The sequence below is a fragment of the Podarcis muralis genome, chromosome 6, assembly GCF_964188315.1.
Source record: "Podarcis muralis chromosome 6, rPodMur119.hap1.1, whole genome shotgun sequence".
Taxonomy (NCBI): domain Eukaryota; kingdom Metazoa; phylum Chordata; class Lepidosauria; order Squamata; family Lacertidae; genus Podarcis; species Podarcis muralis.
The window spans coordinates 52,849,912-52,864,767 of record NC_135660.1 but is presented as its reverse complement, the minus strand read 5'-3'; the positions used below and the strand labels follow the sequence as shown (position 1 = coordinate 52,864,767).

Genomic DNA, 14,856 nt, shown 5'->3' with positions numbered 1-14,856 from the left:
TCAACAGGGCTTGCTGCCAGGTAAATATGTGTAAGATTACAGCCCCGAAGATACTGTGGATTTGCTGTCCTTGTGCAACAAAACCATTCTTGTAGCAGTGAGGCGTCCACATCATCAATCATGTGGAGATATGATATTTGCCCACTGTCTGTGGGTCTTTAATTTGGTGCTTAAACACACACAAACACATATACATGCAATACGTTCATATGGTAAATCATTTTGAGATGTGTAAGCTGGGATATTAATAATAATAATAATAATAATAATAATAATAATAATAATAATAATAATAATAAATAATAATAATAATATATTGCCCTATACCCGGGGGTCTCAGAGCAGTTCACAGGATAAAATCAAGATATAAAACCACAAAATACCTAATACAAATAAAAACAACAACCCAATAGCTCTCATCCTGAAACAAAGTTCTTAACCCGAGGTACTATTTCTGGGTTAGCGGAGTCTGTAACCTGAAGCGTCTGTAACGCGACTTACCGTTGTATTTATTAGGGCTCCCAAACATTAGTATATTGTTCTTGGAGCTTTGCAAAAATGAAATGTACTGTACCTCAAGCTGGATACATCTGTATCCAACACAAAGAAAAATAAAAAACTTTGCCTTTGTTACTGAATAAACTTGATCTTCCAGAAGATAGGTAGGCTGTTTGTTATACAGTACAACAGTCATGGTGTCAAGTTATGTCCAACACTGAATAGGTTTTTAGAAAAGGACCAAGTTAAACCACACAATGGTTGTTAGCCCTTCAACCATGGTAAGGTAGCCAATTATTCATCAACAAGAGAAGAAAGAGGACAAACGGTGTATAAAATGTACACATGCAAATTCAAAAATAATTTCTGTATCTCACTACTGTGACCAGGTGACCTGTATGCTTGTTTAGTCTCCTGTCAATTTCAAGGGTCCCTGGCTTTCTCTCCTTATGGTTCTTTATCTTTAAACTTGACTTGGGCAGGACAGTCCTTCCAACAGAGGACTGTCCTCTGCAAAGTTGGGCACAAGAGCCTCCCCACCCCGGCCTCACAGAGAGGCTATTCTTTGGCCTGCTGCTTCATTGTATTAGCTCTAAAATGGCTCATTTTCCTTCTTCACAAAAGAATGTTAGGCCAGACTTTCATAAGCAGCAGTTACTGGCACCATGCAATGTTATTACTATGCAGCAGCCAAGGACAAGAGCCTGAATGTTTCTCATATAAAAGCCTTTATATTTGAGAGAAATATGTAATAAAACAACATTTAGCTAGGATGCTAGCCTTCCATGTCTGGTGGCCAGGCCAGAAGTGTTAGGTAGAGTTAACTTTGGCTCACATGTAACCTTTCTTTCTCTCTCTCTTTACCATTTCCACTCCTGATCATTCTAAATGCACCGTTAAAATAGTTAATGCAGTGCCTTTGCGAATGGAAACGGTTCCGTACTTCTTTAACTGCTGTGGCTGCGCTTTTACACATATGATTCACAAGTTTTTGTTTTAACAACTCTAGCAGGCTCTTGGCATACATTTTGTCTTGGCAAATATGTCATCCGTTATTTCTGGCAAGGCGCCCTTTTGCAGATAAATGAAAAATACTGACTGAACAAGACCTACCAAAGTTTTTGTGGGTTTTTTTTTTAAAGCAACAAATGAAACACGTCCCCCCCCCCTTCATTTTGGCCATAGGTTGGGCCCGCAGTTAACTTAAGAGCAGACCTCCCTATCCAATAGTATGCCAAGACAAGCCTTCAACAAGGAGATCAGGAAATGGGGCAGAAGCCATCTCATTCCAAACACAAACCTCGCAGTTAATGGTGATTCTACTGGGCCCATATTAAGTGCAGAGGAAGGGAAGGAGCAAGAAAAGAAAAGAAAAATAGAGTGCATTGGCGGCAAAATTTGGGCTCCAGGTAAGTTCTAGTAAGTTGACTGAGATATCTGTGTTACTTGTTTCTGGTTGACCAGAAGTGTGGAGGAAATTTTTTGTGGTGTGGGATAACAGCCCTCTAAACCAGCGACATATCTTCATAATCAAAAGGTAAATCATAAAATTTTATTATGCAGTAATTTTTCGGATCATTTGTAAGCACCCTGCTCTGCTGAGCTTCCAGACCGCCATCTGGATTACTTGTGGAGAACTGCTTTGTAAGTAATTGTGCCTTGCAGCTAGGGATAGAGACATCAGAGCTGTTAGACTTTTCTTCATTGTTTCAGTGTTAAATCTTAACTTCAAACTGATTTTACCAAGTAAGGACAGAACAGTTCTGAGACACTAACCTTTTGTCTCATATTCTGCAACTAGCAACCTAAAGATCAACAGCAGCAGTGGGGCTATATGTAGAAATATCATTATTAATAGTTCATACTGTTTGCAGATCAAATCAAATTTTACAAGGTATTTCTGAAACTTTATTGTTTTTCTATGGGAGCATTCTGAAACAAAGATACAGTTGTCAGCTGATGCATCTGATTAAGTGTAGCCAAAGTTCATACGATAGCAAATGGTTTTTTGTGTGTTTGGGGGGTCTCTGGTTGCCCCCTGTCTGGCAGCAAGCACAGAGTTCCTCAGACCATCGAGGCTGGTAGAACCAACTGCAGCACATTTATAGTAGCTATAACAATTCAGCTTCTGTGGACAAAGGCCTGTCTAAATAAAATCATTTTCACCTGCTGAGAAGAGGTCATCAGAGAAGACAGACCTCCATTGTGAAGGAGATCCAGAGCAGCTACTGAGAAGGCTCTTTTCTAACTTCCTGCCAAATGTGCTTCTGGTGTAGGTCAGAAAAAAAGAAGGGCCTCACCTCAAAGCCTCAAAACCTGGAATAGTATGATAATATATGGACTGCAAAGAAACCTGGTCCCAAATGTTGCAGCACTTTGAAAATCCTAATTCAGAGTAGTGCGGCCATGTTGGCTTGGGCTCTTGGGAGTTGTAGGCCAAAATGCAGAAGACACCAGATTGGGAAAGTCTGCCTTAGTGATGAAGTGATTCCTAGCATGCAGTCCTATTTGAAAAATGCATTGCTGGATCAAACGAAAGTCAAATGTTCTTTCCAAGGATTCCAGCACAAGCTGCCACTGATCTGCTGATCATCAAATCCATCCCAGCAGGGCTTGCATTTGGTGTCAAATTTTGATGGTGCTGGACACAAACCCCACTAGCCAAGGGACACCGAAATCAGAAGGATTCTCAATGCCTTTAGCAACAGAATTTCAGCTAACTAGGGGTGACGTTGCCTACCAATCCTGTCTCCGTGTCGCACAAGGCTGGAACAAAAAGCTATTATCACAGTTCACATGATACTTGGTCTCTGGTGCTTCTTCTCACTATTCTTTCCCTTCTTCAGCCAAATGAGCTACAGCCTGTGAATTGCTTTTGTGGCTTCTTGCATAATACCAGGCAATGTCCAACACATGAGTAAGAAGTCATGTCCTACCCCAAGCAAAATCTTTATCTTATGACCTTCACTCATGTTCCCATCCTGGAATCCAGAGGTGTAAGTCATGGTGAGTAGAATTCCACCTAAGCAATGACACTTTCTCCAAAACCCCAAAGTTCTGCCAAGTCAAAAATCAAAGAGCTTCAGCTATCACAAACGCTGAAGTATCTACTACTCTAGTCACAGGATGAGACAAAACACTGCCAAAAGTGTATCTCCCCATTTCAGAATATGGTAATTGCTCGCATCAATTTGGTCATCAACTGTAACTTGCATCAGTTTAAAGCCAGGGCTTCCCAAAATTATTCCATTTATGTAGCAGCACTTTCCCCTGCCTGCCACAAAAAGTGGGCAAACTGAGTGAAGTAAATAAGTATTTTTCTCATTAAAGCCAAGAAAAAGGGATATTGGCCTCAGTAACCACAATGTGTTAAATATGGTTTTTTTTAATTTTCGCTGGAGAGCATTAAGTAGTTGCCCCTTGCATTCTGAAGCTGCATCACTTCAACCTCTCCTCAAAAAATACCACGGAAAACAAAATGCTCTTCAGAAAAGATCTAATGAGCATTTAGAAGAGGAAACCAACAGAAATTTGATTTCAAGAGTTGGCAACTCCAAATCAGAGAGCTCCTGCCTCTGCAGAGTCAGTTTACCCTCCATGTTGTTGGACTCCAACTCTCATCATGCCTGACATCTAGCCATGTCAACTGGGGCTAATGGGAGATGGAGTCCAATAACATCTGGAGCACCACCACCGCCCTATCCTCATCAACCACTAAAATGTTTGTCATAACAGCAAATCCAGGAAAACTAGTTTAGGGAAGCAAAGGGTGGTCAGGATTAAGGATTTGGCTAATATGCATGCTATACACATTAAATACAAAGATACTGTGACTGAAAGCTAGGGGAATGAATGGAGTGGCAGGAAATGTTTTGAGAGGGCAGCTGCCATCTCTTGGAATCTTCCTTGCACGGCAGGTAAAGAAGAATAGGTGCAATTTCATTCAGCTGAAAATACTTGCAAGGGCAAGACAGCCTAGGGCTAACTTTCCGCTCAAATGTGCTCTAGCCCAGAGGGGCAGCAATGCTTCCAGCATGAGCACAAGTCATTTCTATCATGTCCCCAAGATTGTGGCTGTTGACTAGATTTACTCTAGTGAGGAACAGAGAGGTTCAGTGGTTCATCAAACGGTATAATGAATTCTCTCACTTCTATTTGGTTAGAAACAACAAAGCTAGCAGAAATAAAGGACCAAAACAACAGAACGGCTTTTTAAAAATAAAATAAAAACCAGCATGCACACATATTTTACTCCAACCCTTTGCCTGCCATGATGGCTTTTTGTATTAAATAAGTTTTTTAAAAAAAATAAAATAAATGTGCAAATTATTCAAAACCGTGCCCTTGGACCTGTAGGATGAAATGATACAGTCAAGGACTGGGAGTCTGTGGTCCTCCAGCAGATGTAGGACTTCAACTCCCATCAGTCCCATCCAGCAGAGCTAACGATAAAGGAAGATGGGAGTCCACCATTACCTGGAGAGTCACAGGTTCCCAGCCTCTTGAGCGCCAATGATTCTACCACCTAGCCTACTATAGCGTACCAGAATAGTCTATTTATATACTGCATTCAGCACACAATTTTTTAGACAAAATAGTTTACGGAAAATAAATAGCCTACAATAACAATAAAGAATTGCAACAGAAACTGTAATATCACTACAATGTGGCACTGACAGCAGCAGCCTTAATGAGTGCTAGGTGGGTGGGAGAACGAAAAGATACAATACAGTAAGCCTGCAACTCTTTAACTTAAAATTAAAATAAGGAGCAGAAAGGGTTCTGGGGGAAATGACTTTGGCAATCCCACCTACCGTTGAACCCAATGTGTTTTGACTATATGAGACGTTAAGTTGTGGGCTTACTGTACTGAACCCCTCAGCAGCTCCCTCCTAACAAGGAGCAGGTGGGCGAGAGAGCATCGCCCCCAAGGCATTGTGGGAAATTAACAGCCTATGGTCAGCTGCCAAGAGTTGCTTGGAGCATTTCTACCACAGTTAGATCAGTCTGCCAGGGCAACTAACAGAGGAAGGCTCCTCATCCCCACTAGAGGACATACCGGCCAGGGTACCTCAAACATGGAGCCAGTCCCGCTCAGCTGCCCTGTGTATTCTGTATTGTGCTGTGGGTTAGTTGCCCACGTGCAGAGGTAGATTTTCTGTGGGGGGAACCTGTAGCCTTCCAGATGCTGTTAGCCGACAGCACCCATCATTGGATAGGGCTGGTGTGAGCTGGATTCCAACAACATCTGGAAGGGCTACAGGTCCTTCAGGCCTGACCTAGAAGGTAACCTCGCGTGACACCAATTCAGCTTCTGCACGAGACCGGAATGACCCACAGGGTCACATTATGTAAAAGAGGCACGTTGCCTCCCACTTTTGGAAGAGTCAGGACAATGGATTGTCTAGATTCAGCCTGAGTCACATCACTGCGCCAGGATTGTGGTTCCAGTGTTTTCCTGCAGGGAAACTTAAGCTGCGAGAAATTCCATAAGACTTGAATATCTGTTGGCCCAGACTGCTCTCATTCTTACTACATTCCGTAAGACTGTTCCGTAATGAGAAGAATTTGAATTTGATTAGTTCCAGTTGTGTATGCACCACTAGACTCTTATACGTGAAGGGGGGGGAGGGTGCTGTGCAGCTGTGAGGCTCATTGGATAATTGCTTGTTTTCTGTTTGTGAGCAAAACAGATAAAGCAAAATCCAGCAAGGGTTACCACCCCATCCATTAAGGAGACACACATTTGCGAATCAAACCCTGTTCCTGTTTAGCCTTCTCGGAATGAAGTGCTAAGCCCATGAAATTCCTAGATGATTATCCCAGGGTAGGAGCCTGCAGCCGCCGCCATGCTGAATGAAAAATGACCCTGTTATTGTGCTGAACTGAACTGCGATGAAGTGAAGGATGGGTGGTGCCAAAGAGAGTTCCAAGCTCAAACCCCGCAACAAGCGTAACTCCTGTAACTCGGGTAAATGACAATCATTGGGATACGGCCAGTTCTTAACAAGCGGGAGAGCCAGTTGATTCGTGCTTGTTACGGAGGACGCTCTAGCCAGAGAGATTTTTCTGCCACGGTGCAACGGACAGCCAGTGGCCCATGATACCACAATGAAATGAGGGGAAGCTGCTGAAGAGCTTGGAGGTTTCTGCTGCAACCACTCTCAGACAGTACAGCTGCCACTCTGTAAGCAAAACGTTGGGATCCATTCAATAAATGAAGTAAAGACTGGACCCATTTTCACTACAGGGCGGAAGAATGCGAATTTTGATCGCTTCTCCCTCCGTTGCACAGTTCCAGGCTTCCCATTATGTATCATTCCATCGGCTTAAAAAACGGAGTGACAGCATGCTATAAAGGCCCAAACGTTCCTATTTCCCTATATATAAGCTTATTCGTTGCATCTCCACTGTGCAAATTCAGTAACACTACAGCTCTATGCTGCCCCTGCTGGCGAAGAAGGGAGTTGTCACTCAATCCTGCTTCTGTATGAGCAGAATACGTAGTAAGCATACTACTGTTTGAAACACAATGAAATCTGTGATACGGTAAAGCGTTTAAGCTATCTTCTTTGGAATTTGTCCTAAGACTATCTAATCTCCAAGGGATGTGTAAATCCCTGTTTCAGGAAGCAATTATAACCAGAAAATATTTCTCTACTATAGGCAAATCCTTCCATTTCTTGATGGAATTCCAGGTGTTTTGCCAGCTGTGAAGCATCAAGGCCACAGTCCTATAAAGTGCGGCAAACAGCATGGATCTGCAGGCACCTGGCGATTCTGCTGCATGGCTTGAATGGGCAAGCTGCTTTAGGATTAAAATTGGCTTTACCTCTTCAGTCTTGCAAGCAACTGCAGGAGGAATAGCCTATTTTATTTTATTTTGGCTTGATGCGTGATTGTCCCTTGCATGCACACGAATGGCTTTGCAGAACAGCAGGCTTTCTGCCCAAGCCTGCAAATGTATGCCAACAGTACTCCACTGTGAAGGACTTGCAGGAGGCTCACACAATTTACAGTAACCTGTCCTCCCACAAGATGTCGGCCAGGGTGGGGTAAACATCACATCTGGCACGCAATCTGTAGTGCTAGATGACAAAGAGGCTCAGGATTTTGGGTTTGGACTCTGCATGTATCTGCATCTCATGTCAGCTGAGCCTCAAAGTCAGTCATTATCTCTGACGGGAACAGGGCCTGATTTTTATTATTATATTTGTTTCAGCTCTTGTGGCAGCTTAAAGGCTAACAGATTTATGATGGAATAAGCTTTCATGGACTACAGCCCACTTCATGATGAGATGATGCCATGATAAATTTGCAAGTCTTTAAAATACCACAGGACACCGTTGTGGTTTTTTTGCTGCAACAGAATACGGACGTTATTACTTCATTTCAGTACTTGCAGATTTAAAACAGCTTCTTCAAAGGGTGAAGTTTTGAAAAGAGGGAAAGCAGGCACATTGGGGACACCTTTACACTGGAAAACTAGATGCTAGACAGAGATGGACAGTTATCAATTCATCCAGACCCAAATTTCATTCTTATCCCCTTTGTTCTCACTGCCACTTCCCCAGGGAAGAGGTTTTGGATCTACCTACTGTGGTATTAATGGGGATAACACTGCACAACACACCATACATTTAAAGCACCTTCCTCAATAAAAAAGAATAATGGGAACTGTAGTTTCCCCTTCACAGAGATACAGTTCTCAGCATCCTTAAACCACAATTCCCAGGATTCATCAGGGGAGTGCTTTAAACATACTGTGTTTATGCAGTCACAGCAGCTGCATACACATGAATATATACATTTTTTCCCAAACACCAATTTGTGGGAGCAATTTCTGTTCTTAGCACAGTATGTGTAAGCTTGCTTGTGAAGAGGGAGAGAAGCTGGCACACAGACAGACACACATCAGCTTCCAGCACAAAAGGAAGACACATCGACGCAGTGAGCATGTCTGTTGCACTCTATTTTATTAGATAACATTTAATGCCATTCGACTAGAACTGATCTTTTGGCATCTACTAAATATTGCACCATCTTGCATTACGTTGGGAAGGCGTGGCCCATGCATATTCCAATGCCATGGAATAATGCAGAGCTGTTCCAGTGGCTGGTCACACTACACTGCTACACTGAAGAAAGGGCAATCTGCAAGTTGTGAAAGGCACCACTCACACCGACAAAGGGAGCCCTTTCCCCTTTCAGAAGCTGATGTGTAAAATGAGCATCCCAGCCTCTGTAACAACCTGCACATGAACTCAAGACACTTTCCCACTCGCTGCAGCCACACAAGACAGTTTTATCAAGATCAAAACCGCCATCTTCAAAACCAACTCATGCCCAAGGGCTGTTGCAAGAAAAGTTGACTGCTGGCATGGAATTCATGCACATTATCAGGCTAACACAGCTTTCACCAAGCTGGTGCCTGTCAGATGCGGTTGGACTCCAACTCCCACCAGCCCCAGCCAGCCTGGTCAATGCTAGGGATAACAGGAGTTGTAGTTCAAAACATCAGGAGGGGTCCGGGTTGGCAAAGACTGGACTAACAGTTTCTCCCTTGTCAAATTAGCCATTGGAGAAATAGCCCCGCAAATCCCAATTCGATGTATGATATCCAACCCACTTGTAATGGAAGGAGGAGCATCAATTGGTAGTGGTGGAATGAAGGCTGCCATCTTGCTCCTTGGGAAACAAGACGAGCAGGAGGAGTTGCCTTTCCCAGAGTCAGATCAGCGGTCCATCTGGTATTATCTACTCTGACCAGCAGCAACCTTTCAAAGTATCAGGCAGATCCCTGCCAGCAGCAGTAGATGACATCCAAGTTTAACTAGAGATAGTAGGGGTTGAACTTTGGACCATCTGCAAAGCATTTGCTGTAACTCTCAGTATAGGACATGCAGACTTTAAGGTGGGAAGACACACTCCTGTTACAGAGCAGGGACTTAAGAGACTCGTCAAAAGGCAAAGCCTGGTGTAGCCCAGGCTAATTTCAGCTTGGAAATAAATCTGTTGGTGCAGCAGTCCCCAACCTGGTGCCCTTCAAATATGTTGGACTACAACCCCGATCAGCAATCTGGAGGATTATCAGGTTGGGGAATGCTGAGCTAGCGTCACAAAACCTGGAGATTCATTGCACAGAGAGTCAATTGCCCAGAAACCGATGATTTCCTTTCCTATAACCTGTTTTCTAGTTTAAGATGTATGACGGCACAGAAAAGGCACAAGGTAGGAACTGTATTCCTAGACTTTTTTCAGGCTCTTCCATTTTATATTTACTACATGGTTGTTTTTATTTAACAAGTGAACATCATTTTAATTAAAATGTTTTATGGGATTTCAGTTCTTTGATTTTCAGTTCTTTTGATGGCCCAAGCCACACATCAAAGATATGAATATTTGAGGATCTATTGCATGATACCAAAATTTATCCACATTGAAAAGTTTCCTTCCAATTTCATTTTCCATACGATGCATGGATTTTCATTAGTTAAAACAAGAATGTAAACTTCTCTGTAGAACAAGACACCTCATGCTCCATATCACTGTAACAATCTACTGCTGCTACATTCAAAACGATAGCAGCATGCAAATTATTGTTCCATCACATCAAGATTAAACACACCATTGATGCCAAATAAGGAATCAATTTCAGCGGTATTCACCTTTGCTAAACAGGGTCTGTGGTATTCTAGAGCCTGTTTATTTCAATTCTAGAGTTGTTAATTTCAGTTCATAAATAGCAAATAATGTCTTGGAACAAAACAGGTCACTTTGCTATTTCCAAAACAAAAAACATTGGCTTGATGACCCTGTCTGGTTTAAGTATTAAGAATTTATTTGCAATTGAAATAATGCTATTTAGGTAAACCAGGTACCCAGAAGGCATGAAGAAGTGTAATTTTAAATACATTGTGTTTTGAGGGTGTGCAAAGTTGCAGTGGGGGGTGGGGACAGACTTCCCATCAATAGAAACAATTAAGTCTTGTCTGTTACCTAACTTAAATGTTAATACATCTTCCCAACCAGACATTTGATACTACAACTCCTATCAGCCCCAGCTAGCACAGGAGCTATAGTCCAATACAACTGGACAGCACCAGGTTGGAGATTGAAATGTGGGAGAGGCTCTGCCAGTCAGCATGAGATCTTTCCTAGCCCTAGCTAAAGATGCCATGGATTGAAATTTGGACCTTTGGTTTCTGCTTCACCACTGAGCTGCATCATTTCCCCTTCATGCACACCAGCGATTAAGCTGCAAGAAAAACAACAAAGCAATTTTGGTGTGCAATATGTTGAGATTTGTATTTTGGGAGATGCCTTCAAATGTCACTATGTCAAGTGAAGTTTCCAGTTCTGATGATGCTCCTACACAAAAAGGTATGCTGTGAACTGGCTCCAAGTCCTTCTTAAACTGTGGGCAGAGTCATTCCTGCAATAACTTTTTGAGGCTAAGCCACCAGCAAACACATTAAAAGGTTACAGCTGAACACCTTGCCTGGGTAAACTTCCCCGGACCAATCCTATGAGCTGTTTATAACACTTCACTCCGGAATGCTTGTGGGAAGATTTCCAAAACTCCTTTTGTGTGCACATCAGATCACACAGAATCGTTTAAAATCAAGAGATGCAAAACAGGAAAATGTTGCTCCCCCCCCCCTCAAAAAAATAGAGAACACCAGTTCTTTATTCTCAAAATTATACTCACATATGGTTTTGGCAGTGTAGCAGAGAAACTTGGAATTTGTTAGTTATAGCAATGCTTGAACAATATTTTGTATGGTATGAATTATCCCTGTTGATTCTGGTATAATAATAAACATCACATTTATTTATTAACCAAATTTTTAAACCTCCCTTTATTCCATAGCAGTCACAGAGCAGTTTATGGCATAATAAATAAAAATGATATGCAATGTCAATAAAATACTCCCAAAAAAATCTTGTGCATGCCACATCATCAAACTAGGCAGGCTGGCTAACTTTAATGGACAAACATACGAAGCATTTTCCTTCAGTTATCTGGATTCTTTTGAACAATATACCGTATTTTTTGCTCTATAAAACGCACCACCAGACCACAAGACACACCTAGTTTTTGGAGGAGGAAGACAAGAAAAAAAATATTCTTAATCTCAGAAGCCAGAACAGCAAGAGGGATCGGTGCACACTGAAAGCAGCAATCCCTCTTGCTGTTCTGGCTTCTGGGATAGCTGCGCAGCCTGCATTCGCTCCATAAGATGCACACACATTTCCCCTTACTTTTTAGGAGAGAAAAAGTGAGTCTTATAGAGCAAAAAATACGGTAATACTTCACCTAGGAAGCAGAAGCCATGGCTGAAATGGTGGCAGGTTTTACTCTATTACTACATTAATCTTCTGGTCCACTTCCTGGTTGCTGTACTGACATTGCTTTTAGCCTCTATCTCTCCTTTCTGAAACATCAAGGCCTCCACACCAAGCTGTTATCTGAAGTGTCTGGACGAAAGTCTCTTAGAATGTAAAGGTTTCCAAAATGTCATGACATAACTTGGATTATTCTTAACCTACGTATTCGACCTTTGTGATTAAGCTTCTCCAGAATTGCTTAAGTGTATCCCACCACTGGACAAGCGGAATGACTATTTTAAACCTAGTTCTGTAGCACAGGGGGAGTGTGCATATACCAAAATGATCAAGCAGCTGAAGTTTGCAGTAGAAGTGTTTCCTCTAAAACGTAGATGGCTGAAGGTCCAGATGCTGAAAAATAACCATGGTTAAGGTAAGAGACTTTCCGAAACTAAATGATTTGCAGCAAATATTTTTGCAAAAGTAACTTAATTATTAATATTCTGCAAAAGGCCACGACTGGAACACAGGAAAACTGAGTCACATCATTGCTCTGTCTAATTCAGTACTGTATACTGAAAGGCAACAGATTTCCAGGGCTTCAATATATCCCCCCCTCCCCACCTAGAGATGCCAGCTGATACTTTTTGCATGGAAAGCATGCTATCAATCACCGATCTACAACTCTTGCTTGTTATTTTTGTGACGGTGTATTTTGCCGGTGATGTTGTTTTTTATTTTAAAAAAATTGTGGCTTGCAAATTGCGGCTGAATGTTTGGTCACAGGATCAAAAGAACAGTGGGGAACGCAGCGCTGCTCCTGTCGCCAAAGATGATTTGTGTATTGCTTTGCTTTCTGGTGACAGTACAGCTCTCTGAACAGATTTTAAAACTGCTGTGGCTCAAGGGGTACATTTCTGCACTAGTCACGAAGAACAGTTGCAAAGGAGTGACCAGTCACAGATTATATGCAGAATTACAGGCAAAACTAATTTGGAAAGGAAAATATTGGCTTGGATTTTTGGAATATTAAGGCAGGATTCAAGGAGGATCTGCATTAAAGCACCTCCCATGTTCAGTTGGTAGGTAAACATCCAATAGCTATATGGACACTCATTTCTACTAATCTCCCCCCTTGCCTCAACTATGTCTATACTTGAGGTCTATTTAGGCTGACAGACATTATTATATAGTGTTTCTTCACCTGTCCTATGTCGCAGCTGAAGTATGTCTTATTCTGAAATGACTAATGCATGTTGTCTTTGGGTTTATGGTTATGTTTTATTGAAATGTGATCTGAACATTCAATATTTTTTTTAAAAAATAGCTAAGATTAACATGTGTTGCCCTACATTGTGTCCATTTGTTGAAAAAAAGTAGCGGAAAACCAGTGTAACCTCTGAAGAGCCATTACAGACGGAAATAGGCTTCCTTTTAAAAAAGAAAAAGAAAAAAAGGAGAAGCTGATAAGTGTTGGATTGCACAAGAGGAACCTATTCCAAACTGACCATTTCATCAACATTGGGTTCTGTTCGTTGAACAACTGATGTGGATTGAAACATCTTGAGCAGATAATTCTGTATGAACGCGAAACGACAAATAGACCAATTTAAAGCACTCCATTACAACCCAGTATTTAGACATATCATTTCGCGCACTCACAGCGGTGCACCGTTGTTACGTTTCACATTAAAAATTGTAAAGTAAAATATTACGAGTGGCAGAAACATTCCACAATATTAAAGGCGGTGAAATAAATAAATACATGCAATAACTGAAGTCGGTTGGAAGAGCAACAGGAGAATCAAAATCCATCACAAAAACTCATTGGAAGAAGAAAAGCAGGAAAGAAACAGTCACACGGTAGTAATACGTCTGAAGAATGTTCAAGTGTCTGGCTTGTTCCAATTACAGGTTAGAAAGTCGCTGCATAGAGAACAAAACCAGTCATGTGTGAATCCTCCTTGAGCCTCTAATAAACAGAGGCACAAGTCTGTAGCAGTTTAAAATGTGCAAACACTGCTTCATGCTCTTTCGGGGGGGGGGGGGGAAGAATCCTCATAAAGCATCCATGTGAGGATTGTGTGAGCATTTAACCTCCCCTTGCAGACGAACCAATACCTTCAAGCAAAGAAAACAACTGCATCTCCACCTCGCCAGTCGAACCAACAACAAATGGATCACAAGTACTTTTTCTGAAACCTGCAAAAAGGTTCGAAAGTTTCCCCTTAACCATTAAATGCATGCTAATGTTCAGCCACTAGATGGCTCATCACAGATGTTCTGGGACCATTTCTCCCTTTAGCGTTTGCTGGGGAGAGAGGGAGAGAGAGAGGGAGAGAGAGAGTATGTGCTGCCTCTTTCATTAATACTAACAGTGCCTTTAGAAAAGCTCTTAGTGATATGCAAGGATTTTTGCCAAGTGTCTGTTATGAACAATGTCTGTTTCTCCCCTCAGATCAGGCATGTTATTCTGTCCACATTTCATTACCGAAAAGAATTAGGGGCATAGCTCAATATTTAGCTCAGCATTTATCTCCTATATTCTTACATAATGTTTATATTTACTGGGTAATCAATTGCGCAAATGCACATTGTTCTCTGGATACTATGGGAGGTATCCTTGTAAGAGTTTCATGAGAAGTTAGACGAGACACTACATTGATAAAATTTGAAAGACCGCCTAACGCAGCCTGTGTGGTAATACAGGGACCATCTCTCTACAGGCCCTCCCCAACCGCTTATGCAATCCAGACCACAGTCTGAAAATTAGTTAGGGGGCCATTAGATGCATTTCTGAATGGATCATCTAGCGTTGAGGGTGGGACGTTTAAATAATCACAGCGTGCTGGTGGGCTCAGAGGTAAGGAAACAAAAGGCTGAGATTAAAGCACCCCACCCACTACCTGATTAAAGAGCACCAGGGATGTGGCACAAGTGGAAAATGAATGCCTTGGGTCGCTTTGAGCAGCTGCAATTGTTCCCCCGCTGCTCTCCTAGATAAAGAACACTCTCCTCCACCTTCTC

The 14,856-nt window shown here is 42.0% G+C and overlaps 1 protein-coding gene across 2 annotated transcripts in view; it reads right to left on the bottom strand.

The window, feature by feature from the left end:
- The window catches only part of GRK5 (G protein-coupled receptor kinase 5), a 157,088-nt gene that overhangs the window by 140,730 nt on the left and 1,502 nt on the right, over positions 1-14,856 (bottom strand). The window lies entirely within an intron of this gene.